The sequence below is a fragment of the Heterocephalus glaber genome, unplaced genomic scaffold (genome assembly GCF_053883595.1).
Source record: "Heterocephalus glaber isolate CG9 unplaced genomic scaffold, H.glaber_assembly_v1.0 deba00000546, whole genome shotgun sequence".
NCBI lineage: Eukaryota > Metazoa > Chordata > Mammalia > Rodentia > Bathyergidae > Heterocephalus > Heterocephalus glaber.
The window spans coordinates 9,561,739-9,573,467 of NW_028258147.1; positions in this window are offsets into that span (position 1 = coordinate 9,561,739).

Genomic DNA, 11,729 nt, shown 5'->3' on the forward strand with positions numbered 1-11,729 from the left:
GCATTAATCTCTCTTCTTGAGCCTGTTTTTCATACCCATCAGCCAACCTGGGATGATTGCCAACAGCTTTTACAGACCCTGTTCACCACTGAAGAGTGGGATTGCATTTATCAACAGGCAGTCAAAGAGGCCCTGGGACCAAACTCTGGCATCGCTCCTGGAACCCCAGGGTATTCAGCCAGGGCTGAAGCTGTGGTTCCATCGCCACACCCCGAATGGGACCCCAATGATGATGATGGTAGGAGGAAGCTGGGGACCTACCACCAGCACTTATTAGGGGGACTCTGGGCAGCAGCCAGAAAGCCTACTAATTTGAGTAAAGTAAGTGAGGTTTGCCAGGGAAAAACAGAGTCTCCGGCTGCATTTTTAGAGAGATGCTTGGAAGCCTATAGAGTTTTCACTCCTATTGACCCAGAGGCTCCCCAAAATGCAGCAGCTTTAAATTTGGCCTTTGTTTCCCAGTCAGCCACAGACATAAAAAGAAATTACAGAAATTGGAAGGATTTGAGGGAAAGAATAGGACTGAACTCTTGAACATAGCCCCCAAAATTTATGATAACCATGACACCCCCAAGGAAGTCCTAGCCAAGAAACTGGGAAAAGTCACTATTGCTGCACTACAGGCACAAGAGACAGTCCCTCTGGACAGAAAAGGAGAAAGCTGCCTTTTTGGCTTTAAAGAAAGCCTTAGTGTCAGCACCAGCCCTGGCCCTACCTGATGTCACCAAGCCCTTTTGGTTGTTTGTGGCTGAATGAGGGGGCATAGCCAAAGGAGTGCTAATGCAGGCATTAGGGCCTTGGAACAGACCTGTGACCTACCTGTCTAAAAGACTTGATCCTGTGGCAAGTGGATGGCCTACCCGATTGAGGGCAGTTGCAGCCACCACCCTCCTGGTCAAGGAAACAGATAAGCTCAGCCTGGGACAGGACCTGGTCATCACCACACCCCATTCAGTGGAGACGTTCCTGAGAGGAGCCCCAGAATGATGGCTCTCCAATGCCCACCTGACTCAGTACCAGGCCCTGTTGCTGGATGCTCCATGCATCAAATTTGCCCAAGAAATGACCCTCAATCTGGCCCCCTTACTCCTGGACTCTGACTCATATGTACACCCCTCCATGACTGTCTGGACACTCTCACAACTTCCACCACCAACTGCCCAGACCTGACTCACGTTCCCCTGCAACACCTAGATGGATGAGACCTTCTTCACCAATGGAAACAGCTTCATAGAAGATGGAGTCAGGTATTAGGGAGCAGCTGTACTCAGTCCAGGAGGACAGGAGCACTGGGCACAGGCATTAAGCCGGGGTAACATCGGCACAGAGGGCTGAACTAATAGCCTTAACTCAAGCCCTAAGGTTAGGTTGAGACAAGGCTGTAAACATCTACACTGACAACCGGTATGCATTCTCCACTGCCCATGTGCATGGCGACATCTACAGGCAGAAAAGGCTATTGACATCAGAAGGGAAAACTCAAAAATAAAGAAGAAATTTTGGCCTTATTGGAGGCAATTTGGGAACCAAGGGCATTGGCCATTATTCATTACAAAAGCCACCAAAAATAAAGACAGCTTCAAGGCCCGCTGTAACCAAGAGGCTGATGATGCAGCCCAACGAGTTGCCAGAGAACCAGTGGGGCCAATAGACATTCTGCTCATCTGACCCTTTGGCTACCTGCCAGAAAGACGCACATATACTCCAGAAGAGGAAGAGGAAAACCAAAAGTGAGGGGGTACAAAACTGGACTCAGGCTGGTGGAAAGGGACAAACAAATGAATTTGTCTCCCCTGAGCCCTGGGGTGACAACTTGTTCATCAGTTACATCACTTAACTTACCTGGGAGAATCAAAGTTAAAAAGACTAATGAGCTCTAAGTTTTCAATCCCAGGACTGACCTCTATGGTCCAGGACATCAGTTCCAGGTGTCAGGTGTGTTCACAGGTAAACTCCAAGATGAGACCAAGGAGTGAAGGCAATCAACTAAGGGGAAGAGAGCCAGGGGAACATTGGGAACTTGATTTCACCAAAATAAAATCCAGCAATATGTTCAAATATTTACTGGTATTGGTTGACACCTACTCAGGTTGGGTAGAAGCTTTCCCCACTCATGGAGAATCAGCCAACATAGTAACTAAGGTTTTGCTCCAGGAGATAGTTCCTCAATTTGGCATCCCTCATTACCTGGGGTCTGACAATGGGTCTGCCTTCACAGCACAGATAGCCGAATTGTTGGCAAAGGCACTACATACACTGTGCCTATCACCCACAAAGTTCAGAGCAAGTGGAAAGGATGAATAGGACCCTGAAAGGACCCTGACTAAATATGTTCTAGAAACTGGTGGTAGGTGGCCTGATCTGCTTCCTCTATCCTTGTTAAGAGTTAGATATGGGGCCGGGGATTTAGCTCAGTGGTTCCACTGCCTGCCTCAAAAGCATAAAGTCCCAAGTTTGATCCCTGGTACCAAACAAACAAACAAAAAAAGAGTTAGATGTACCCCATATGTTGACAAGTTTACCCTTTTTGAAATCTTGTATGGGAGGCCGCCGCCACTGCTCCCTAAGTTAAACCTTAAACACATAACAGAAAATTCTTGTGTTTCTTTAGTTCAGTCTCTTCAAGCCTTATAGATTCTTTAGAGTGAGATCCAGGCTACAGTACAACAGGCTCAAGAAAAAAACCTTTGCAATGTTCCAGCCCATGGTTTCAAGCCAGGAGACCTGGTCCTGATATGCTTGGTTTGCTTGCACCGAGGGTTCGACTAAATACATTCCCATATCAGTCTTGGCTACCCAATCTACCACTTTATTTTGTGTCACTGTGTATGTTGTTCCACAAGTCTTATATTATAATGGAAAAGGGGGCTGCAAACATCTGGGATTAACCACTGAACATTATAGGAGTAAACGGGCTGCCCCCATTTTAGTGCCCATTCTGGTGGGATTAGGAATAGCTGGGTCAGTGACTATTGGAACTTCCTCCCTGATCCTTCAGGACACAAATTTTAAAGCCCTAAGCCACCAAGTAGCCAGAGATTTGGGTCACCTGGAGGACTCAATCTCCAGATTAGAAAACCAGGTTGATTCCCTAGCTGAGATGGTTCTGCAAAATCAAAGGGGACTTGACCTCCTGTTCATGAAACAAGTAGGGTTATGTGTAGCCCTAGAAAAAAAACCTGTTGCTTCTATGCTAATGTTTAACTACAATAGTTTCTGCTGTAACAGGCCCCCTAGTTATCTTACTTCTGCTTTTGCTCATTGGACCTTGCATTATAAATGCTCTGACTAAATATGTTAGACAGAGGGTTGATGCAGTTAAACTGATGGTGTTGAGACAAAATTATGAGATTTTAGAAGATGTTTTAGAAGAAGAATCTAAAGAGTAAATACAGAAATCAATGATTTGATTAAGTTACAAGAACCAGTGGAGAATGAAGGACCCTAGTTAGCAAGACAGACTCCATGTTGCTGCTCGACCCACCTGCCTGCCCTTTAGATGAACTCAGAAGGAGGAAGCTTAGAAACTTCCTCCCCTTAGAAAGTCTCTTTAGACACAACAATTAATCAACTATTGTTTTACAAATGTTGTAATGGCAGGACATTCAGCTTCTGTACCTTTTGCTTGCTTTACTAGTTCTATCCCATAGAGGGGCCTAGAAACTGTTGGCCTCAAAGGTGTATAAAACAAGTTTGTCTCCCCCAGTCGGGGCTTGAGTCCAATGCTTGGCTTGGGTCCCGGCTGGTAATAAACTCCTGTGTGGATTTAATATTGGTCTCTGGTTGGTTCTTTCTCACTGGGTCTAACAGTTTATTCACTCATAGTCTGGCGTGCTAGAGGGATGAATTTGGAAAAAGGGAACTCAGCAAAAAGCAGTAGGAAAACAAACAATTTAAAGGGAAAGTGTGGTGTTATTTCCTTGAGGAATTTGGGGGATGAATAGCATGAGGACACTGTTTTTAGGACAGCCAGTGTCTTGTCTTTGTTTTTCTTTGAGACTTTTTGTACTTCTCCCCCCAGGCTTGATAGAGCCTGGCTGGCTGCACTCCTGCCTGTATGGTTGCCTTACCCACCAGGTATGACTTTTCTGTCTTTTTGTTGTTAAAAAAAAGAGAGTGTAGAGGAGGAGGGCACTGTTTCTCATGGCTGCTTTGTGTAGGACATACAGGTGGCATTGATACATTAATTGGGAGAGAGATCTTAGGAGATGGTATGGTATAGGGGAGTGGTCAAACTAGCATTTGTCCTATTGACTGGTGATAACCTGAATTTGATTTTGTAAGAATTGTGAAAAGACCCTAAAAGGGCATGGCCCAAAGAGGAGGAGGAGGAGGAAGAGAATAAAGGCAATAAGTCTAGTTGGTGGAAGGAGCCATGAGGCCCAGTCCCAAATGTTGGTCTAAGTGTCAGACAGACATGTTTAATTTTTGAAGCCTTTTCAGTTAACCTTTTTTGTTGTGTCTTGCATTACATGTGACTGGTTGGTATAAAAGCAACATTTTGTCCTAGGAAGATGTATAAACTGCCTTTTGGCTATGAGAAGATCTAAGCCTCTACAATTTTGGAGAGTTACTGCCACCAAGGAGTCTATCTGGTTTTGTAAAGTAAGAATGGAGTCAGTTATTTTCGAGGGTCTCAGAAAGATCTCTGAAAAGGAAATGATAGTAGGTCAGGGAGATTGTAGGTTCCTACATTGGGCTTTAATGTTGACAGGCAGGCTAGGCAGAGAAAGGGGGAATAGAGTGAGGGAGATTTTCCATGGAGAGCAGAGAGAGGGAGTAAGAGTAGTAACAAGGTTGACAATTGACATCTCCAGTTGGGATTCAGGACCATAATGGAGCATGAGTGGTCTCTGAATTTGGCCAGACACCAAGGGAAAGCAGCTTTTCCCTGGGATTGTTCCATGACCAGTGCTTGGTTTAAATGGTAGAGAAAGTGTAATGAGCTTCTCTCTGTCTCAGCAGGTGAGGGAACCAGAGGAGGAAGAGGGAAACCTAATCAGGATGAGGGTGAATATGAGCAAGAGAAGTGACTGGTTTGGAGTCCTAAGAGAATTATAAGTAAAGTAACAGGAAAATGTATAGTAGAAATGGGATATTTAGAGTGCTCTCTTGTCAGTCATTCAACAGGAAAAGGGCAAGAAGGAAGGAAAACAAGTTGGTCTCTTCTGCGAGAAGTCACATAGAGTGTCCTGAAAAAAAGAGATCTTTTATCTATGTAAGGAAGGACTTGAAGATGGAGGCCCCAGGGTTGAACCAAGTAAGATTAAAGCAGACTGAAAGAAGTAAGTGGGTGAAGTGGCAGGATAGGCAGAGGCAAAGCATTTACATGTCTTCTGGAATTTGGATCAGGCTGAGGGAAGTAGGGGTGTGATCTTTATAAGAAGGAGTCAGTTGAGTTATCAGTGGGATAGAGTTTCACCTGAGAGCAATCTATTGGGGAGAGTCTCATAGACAGATAGTCATCAGGGTTAGGCTATCTTCATAAGGCTGGGTGTCAGGAGAATGCAAAAGATTAACAGCATGTTGGATCTCTTTTCAGGCTTGTTGTAGTCCTAGGAGATAGTCTCCAATGGGACTGTCCTCTGGGCTGAAGTTTGGTCCAAGAACAAAGATGTGGCCACGTAAAAGCTTAAATGGATTGTAATGAACTGTATCCTGTAAGTTGGGGGGCATGGCTTGGATGTGAAAGATGGTGATCAGGAGTAGGGAAATCCAGTATTTATGGAGCTGGAGTGTGAGCTTAGTGAGGTGGACCATGAGGAGGCTATTAGCTTTCTCTGTCTTTTTGGATGATTGAGACTGGTAGGGAGTGTAGAGATTTTATTGGACTAATAAAAGCTGGACCATTGTCTGAATGGAGGTAAAAAGGCCAAACCAGGGGATAATATCAACAAGGAAAGAGTTGACAATGGCTGAGGCCTTTTCTGAGCCTGTGGGAAAGACCTCTACCCATCCAGTAAAGGTGTCAACCCAGACCAGTCTGGAGGTAGGGCTGAGGTGTATCTGTGGAGAATGATGTTTAGATAGGTGAAGAGATTTGGGCCTTAGAGAGAGAGATGTGGTATTTTTTTGGAATCTAGATGTTCTAATAATAAGAAGGTGTTTTATGGGATAACTCATATGAGGGTCTGTAGAGGAGGATGTTATTTATATACTGTATGAAATGAGAAGAGGGGTTAAGGGAGAGCAAATCATGGGCAAGGGCCTGACCAAAATAGTGGGGGAAAACCTTGTCTTAAAAACCTTGTGGGAAGACAGTCTAGGTTAGCTGTTGGGACTGACAAGTGTCAGGGTCTGCCCAGGTGAAGGCAAAGAGGGGCTGTGAGGAGGAGTGGAGGGGGATAGTGAAAAAGGCATCTTTTATGTCTAGGACAGAATAATGAGTGGATAGACAGAGGACAGAGGACAAAAATGTGTAGGAGTTTGGCACTATGGGAAGGACAACATGGTTGATGGTGTGGAGATCATGTACCACTCTGCAAGTGTGTATCTGAAGGGGAGTTGATTGGGATTAAGAGACCATATCACAGCAGGTGAGAAATAATAGGCTATAGTCCTCATAAAGCCAGGTCAGGGATGGGATACTGTCATTGGGCAGGGAAGAGGTGGTTTGGTTTGAGAGGGAGAGTAAGAGGGATAGGGGTGGTTTGGTTTGTTGAGATGAAGTCAGGGACAGGAAGGAGTTATCTCAGACTCTGGGGTCAAGGTAAGAGGAGATGATGGGTGTCATAGAGGCAGGCAGGGAAGGGGAAGCCAGGGCAGTGATAAGCCCTAGTTATGATCTGGTGATGTTTAGAGTGGCTGACATCTTGGATAAGATGCTTTGCCCTAAAAGGGGAAAGAGGTAAGTAGGGGTGACTAAGAATGAGTGTAGGAAAATATGTTGATCCGATTGACACTAGATGGGGTTGGGGGGTGGGCTTAAAGGTCTGGAGGCTGCTATCAATACCCACAACAGTAGTTGGGGCTGGAAAGACCAGTCCTTGGAAAGAAGGACAGGCCCCTGTATTAATTAAGAAAGGGATAGACTTACCATCTACTGTAAGAGTTACCCAGAATTTGGCATCTGAGACAGTCTAAGGTCTGAGGTCCCCAGGTGGTATCAGTCTTTGGTGGCCAGGCTAAAATGGTCTCAGTAGAAGGTGGTTGGGGGTCTCTGGGGATGCAGCCCAGAAGCAGCAGGCTCAGCTGGCAGAGGTGGGTAATCAGACTTCCAGTGAGGACCTCAGCAAGGACACAGTTTAGACGTAATCACAGGCTGCAGGCATTCTCTAGCCCAGTGTCCATTCAGGCAGCATTTAAAGCTTGGCTCTGGAGAGATGCTCAAGCTGAAGGTGCCCTGGATCCCTTTGTGGTCAACCTTGTGGTTGACTTTGGGGGGCTTCTTAAGGCAGAGGCCAGTATCTGTAGTTTAGAAATGTGCTGCTTATGACCTTAAAGGCCAAGCTCATTAGCTCCTGCTGTGAGGTTTGAGGGCCAGCCTCCGGTTTTCATAGTTTTTTTTTTTTTTTTAATCTCTGGGGATCCTGTCTGATAGTTTTAGTTTGAATCTTCTTAGGGAACAGCCATAGGGTCCTCTGATAGGTCAGGCTGAAGATGCTTGCAGTTGTCCCCATAGGACCGGGTCAGAGAATATACTCACTTCTGTTCATGTAGGGAGAGTGGAACTAAGAATGACAATTAAATCAGTACAGGTGAGTCTATATGACTGGTTCAGGTTCTGGGCCATGCTTGGATGTCCCTGTTGGACCTGGGAGTCTTTTGGGTGTGGGGCTCTGTCTGTTAGAACAGGGGTACTGTTGGGAGCAGGGCCCTTTATCAGGGTATGCAGCCCAATTAGCCAAGTACTAGGGCTCTGAGAACGTGCAGAGATTAGGGGCATGCAGGTTTTAGAGTTGTGTTGGGGGTCCAAGTGCACATAGTGTTGCTAGGACAGCATGGAGATCCTGGGATATGCAGCATCTTGGGTTGTACTGGGCACCAGGGGTACTCAAGGGTCCCAGGGTATGTGGTGTTCCAGGGGGCACACAATGGGACAAGCACAGTGGAGGTCACAGAATGCAGGGGTCAGGTCTGAGGCACACAGTTGACTCTGAGCCTGGCTCACAGGGGTGGCAGGTGGGCTCTGTCCAGTCTGTGATACATTGTTTTGTAGGTGGGAGGGTGGGAGAGAGGAAAACAGGAGAGCAGCATGCAGTAAGGCTGGGGTGTGGGATGGGGGCTGGGAATGGAGGAATTGGCATGAAGGGCAAGGGATTAGGGCCACACTGTGATCTTGACTTTGTGGGGTGTGGTGGTAGAGACCTGTAGAGCATGTACTCCTGGTCATCGAGATGGCAGACAGCTTTCCAGGGCATATGCAGGGTCTCCTAAGGATGGATACCCTTGGCTAGCACCTAGGGTGCCAGCGCCACCTATGGTGCTGGGAGTATTAATCCAGAAAGGTCTTGGGCTGCCCAGGCTGCAGCACCCACAGGTACCACTGCAACTGCTCTTCCTCTCCCTCTGCCTCCCCATTTGGATTAATACCCCTCAAGAGGAAGACTGGAAGGGAACAGAATAAGGGGAGTGGAAGGGAAAGTCTTGCCCAATCTGAAGCAGTCAGTGGGAACTGTCTGGAGTGTGGTCTGAGGCACGGTCTGGGGAGTGATGGTCTCATGAGGATAAAAGGCTTGAGACAGGATGTAAAAGCCCTCCAAGAAGGATCATCCTATCCTGGCTTTCAGCACCAAATGTGTTAGAGAGATGGAATGGAGAGAGACCACCTGGGCAGACACTGTGTGAGTAAAGAGGCTGTTTATTCACTTACATGGGGTGGGGTGTGGCTGAGTCTGGAGAAAGGGCACTCAGCAAAGATCAGGCAGAGAACAAAGCATTTAAAGGTAAGGGATGGGATTATTGCCTTGAGGAATTAGGGAGGCAAATAGAGTGAGGTCACGCTTCTTAGGACCACGAATGTCTTGTTTTTGTTCTTCTTTTAGGATTTTTGAATTTAGGCTTAATGAGCCTGGACCAGACAGTTGCCATACAGAAGGCACACTCCTGAGGAATGGTTCCCTTACTCCCTGGGTGTGACAGTTGAGTTCAAGGTTAATTTGCTGTGAGGAGGTAGGGCCTGATTAAATGTAGGTCACTGAGGGTTTAACCAGAAGGGTGTATCACCCTTCCTGTTCTTCTTTTCTCTGTTTTCTGGCTGCCAGGGTGTGAGCAGCTTTCCTCCACCATGCCATTTCTAGATATGAGCCTCCCAACTATTGCCTGAAACTTCTAAAAAACATGAGCCAAAATGAACTTCTCTGTGGGTTTGGATATTGTATCCCAGCAATGAGAAAGTAACTATGAGAGTAACATAATGAGGATGATCTGAAACTTATCTGGAAAATAGGAAGTACACATTCATGAAAGTATCTGAGTGGATATCTAACTGTGATGAAGAGTTCAAATGACAAGGCCAACTCCTCTTCAATTTTGCTAAAAAGAGATTTTTTTCTCAGGCAGTGTTATAAAAGCATTCTTTCTTCTTTTGCTTTTAGATTTAAAATGTGTAAGTGGAATTAAAATTTGAGCCTGGATACTAATTCATTCAGCAAGTAGTTACTGAATACCTACATGTGCCAGGGTCTATTTTGACTACTGGAGGTTCACCTGGAAAATACAAGCAGTAAAGAGATGAGAATTCAGTCCCAGGCACCCGCATCAAGGCCATGTCACCCAGCACAGAAAAGAACAGAGAAACACAAATGGCATTTCACTATTTGACTTCTGAGCCTGCCCGTTGAATTACTTCTCCCTAATGTACTATATCTTTTTCATTGGCATTAAGTTTATTGTTACATTTTAGGTATACAGTACAGTTACATTCATCATTGGGATCTTGTACCTTTGCATGATGTATCTTGGTTCTTATTTTTTCTCCATTTCCCAGCTCTCCCTTCACACCCTCCATCCTTCCCTATTTACAAAGACTTTGTTTCCATTTTTTCCTTTTCTCGTATTTTTTCTTTTCCTTTCTTTCCTTTCCCCTACCCCTCCCACTTCCCCTACTTCTTTAGACCTTTTCTTCCTATTTCACAAAATGTAACTAAAACACAGATCAGAAAAAATTCACAAGGCAAACATACGGCTTCATGAATTATAACATCATTTGGGTCTAGAAACAGATCTATGCCCAGGACCATCATATGTTCCATGCTGTCAGAACCATGTACCTTCTCCTTAAAGTAACTACTTTCTTTACTTTTATAATCACCACCTTTTTGCATTTCTTTATAATTTTACTACCTATATATTCTTGTAACCAGGACAGAGCCTTGAAAATAGTCTCAATCACTCATGCTTAGCTGTGCATGTCTAGTCTCTATATTCAATTTTGGCAACTTTAAGTTATTTTAAAAAAAAATTCAGGGAGTTTTGGATGTATCTCTTAAGTCACTATTATAGTGTTTCTCCTTTCCCTTACTTTTCATTAAAATTTATTCATTGAAATACTCTGCCAGTTTGATCCTTCATTTTGATTATTGTCTTGTCCTCGCTATATCCCACAATTTAGCAACTAAAATATAGATTGTATTAAACTCAGGCTTAGTCCCTTTGGCAATTCTGTAAGTGGTACTGTGTTCTTTTATTAGGAGGAACATGTTGTTTATTTTTTCTTCTTTTCATGGCATTAGCCACAGTGAATGCTATGACTAGATCCAATAATTGAATTCAAGTTATAAAATAGTGACATTCTACTGTTGTCATTTATTTTTTATGTATGGCCTGAAATAATTCTATAAAAGAGGCACTTCTTGAACTAGTATTTTGATATCCCACAATATTGGTAAGGCAGGATAAACTGTTAATTTTTCCTTTTATCTCCCACTGCTCACAATAATAAATGTGTTCCAATCACATTCTGAAAGTACAGTTTTTCTTTTTTGCAGCATATGATCATGGATTTAAACATGTTTGATAAGTTTTGATTTGTTGCTGTCATTGTCCTTACTAGAATTACAATTGTCACATACTGACTTGTGGGTGCCTCACTTATGTGAGTGGCCCTGGATGTGTCAGCTGGGGTGAGGAGGACTACTGGCCCACATGTCTGTTGTCTTTAGCAGGCTGACTCAGGCTTCACCCCAGTGGCTGGAGGAAAGCAGAAAGAGGCGTAAAGCCTCAGGGGGCAGCTATAACATTCATTAAGTCTTTGCTAGAATTGATTTGCTTTTGTCTCTTTAAGCAAAGCAAGTCATATGTGTAGGTCCAGGCCCACTGAGTAACAGGATTACTTCCAAGTAGAATGTGGAAGCAAGGGTTATTGGGTTACGTTTGTAATTTACCCATAATCTACGATTCTTTTTCTAATATTGCTTTTTTGGCATAAATTCCTAAAGCATTTTTTATCTTTTCTCTAAATTAGATTATATGTCATTAATTCAGGGTCAATAGGCTCTGGTATGCAGAAAATATATAATTGCAAATCCCTTTTTTAATTTTAGAGAAGTTTTCTTTAATTATAATTTTTAGCATTTCTTTCTTTTCTCTTACTTTAGTTTCTGGCTTTAGGTATTCAAATTATCCAAATGTTAATTTTTACCTGCTTTATATTAATCTATTTTCAATATATTTTGTTTCCCCTTGAATCATTTTCACCTACATATTTTATTATAATTTTAAGATTTTCCTTCCATGGTTTTACTTCTCTGAAGTTATTTTTATTCACTTGCTCTTAATTCTTTTTAATG